This window comes from Callithrix jacchus, chromosome 5 (genome assembly GCF_049354715.1).
Source record: "Callithrix jacchus isolate 240 chromosome 5, calJac240_pri, whole genome shotgun sequence".
Taxonomy (NCBI): Eukaryota; Metazoa; Chordata; class Mammalia; order Primates; family Cebidae; genus Callithrix; species Callithrix jacchus.
The window spans coordinates 113,392,945-113,394,744 of NC_133506.1; the positions used below are offsets into that span (position 1 = coordinate 113,392,945).

Genomic DNA, 1,800 nt, shown 5'->3' on the forward strand with positions numbered 1-1,800 from the left:
GAGGACAAGCTTTTTAATTTTCTGATCTATTGCAGAACAATGTTTCTGTAAACTACAATAAAAAATGAATTACTAGGAAACAAATGAAATTAAAAACAAATGTATAGAAAATACAGCCCCATTTTTACTTGATTCAACTGAGGTATAAAATTATCCCACAAATAGTTGTAATAATTATTTTAAATGCTTACTCTCAATTGTTGTTCTCTTCATAGAATGGTGCTCACATTTCAAGAACCAGAACCAGTTTACAGGCCACACACTCAATGTATCACTGCTCCAGACAATGCTTTTAAGGGGATCTTAGAGAAAATCAAGTTCAATTCATCAATTTAATAGCTGAGAATTACTTTATTGGAATTTTTCTAGGAACAAATTTATGTATGTTCCTAGAAATTTTGGGGATAATTACATATGACCTTAACATGCATGACTGGGGTGGGAAGAGGTGGTCTTTGACAAAAATAGGGTCACATGGAGCAAATGTGCAGTGGGTACTTTTGGTCTTCTGCCCAGTTGCTCTTAGATCTCTCTTGCTATTTCTTTGAGCCTTGCCTTCAGCTTCAATATAAATTTGCTTCTAAAGACCTATAATACAACCTTTCTTTATATGATACTGTCCTTTGACTATAGGAACCATTTTTTTTTTTTTCCAAAAAGGACTTGGAAAGTTACTTTGTTTTTTAGTTTGGGATATGACCTTTATTGAGCTTATCCACCAGAATGGAAATAATGTCTGTACAAAACCAAATGTTTGTTACCATAACTTCTGCATCACAATTAAAATCCAAACAGTTTTTTAAAAACAGTCAACTCAACCAAAACCCACTACTTCAGAATCAATAGCTTCTTTGAAGCCACAGTAACATTTAACTATGGTTAAGACTCGAATGCAGAAATTTGGTTGGTTGGAAAGCTAATTAAACTTCCAACTTGCTCAAATAGAATTATAAAAAGGCAAAATTGTGTTTTTCACAGAGATGCAGTCCACTGGAATCAGCAACACTGGACAGCTGTTAGAGTATTTAGAGTCCTGAGATAACAAGGAATCCAGGCATCCTTTACACAGTCTTCGGTTGTCCTTTCTTCCCAATCAGAGATTTGTGGATGTGTGGAATGACACCACCACCAGCAATTGTAGACTTGATGAGAGAATCCAACTCTTCATCTCCACGAACAGCAAGTTGCAAGTGACGAGGGGTAATATGTTTTACCTTTAAGTGTTTCGATGCATTTCCTGCCACTTCCAGTACCTCTGCGGTGAGGTTCTCCAGGACGGCTGCGCTGTACACAGCGGCAGTCGCGCCCACACGTCAGTGACTGGTCGTCCTAGATTTCAGGTGTCAATGAATACGGCCCACTGGGAACTGCAAGCCGGCTCTCTGCGAGGGGAAACCGCCTTTGTCTTGGCCTTTCCGGAGTCCTTCCCAGCCTTACCGCCAGTCATTTTGAATTCTGCTGAAGCTCAAGCAAGCAAGGCAGAGAAAGAGCTAATCAGATCCAAGGCGAGATCCCACCACCTACTCCTCCGTTGCACCGCGATTCAAACTTGGAGTTACTTTATCTTGGTTCACAGTCTCAAAAGTATGAAAGCTTAGCTCAATTGCTTCCAGTAGGACTATAATCTGTGGCACAATTTATACTCCAGACCGTTCTGGAAGAGACTGAGACTGGGAGTTAGAAACCTGACACTGATTTGGCTTTTTTGCCCTTCTTGCAGTGCTTTATCTATATACTTTGTGGTTTGTCATGGAAGTGTTTCTACAATAAGCACATGAATCTTCGTGTCTGTGTCTGATT

General features: G+C 39.4%; 1 pseudogene; it reads right to left on the reverse strand.

Annotated features, from left to right (window-relative positions):
• Positions 1-983: 983 nt before the first annotated feature.
• On the reverse strand, positions 984-1,447 carry LOC108591996 (histone H2A.Z pseudogene; annotated as a pseudogene).
• Positions 1,448-1,800: the final 353 nt, after the last annotated feature.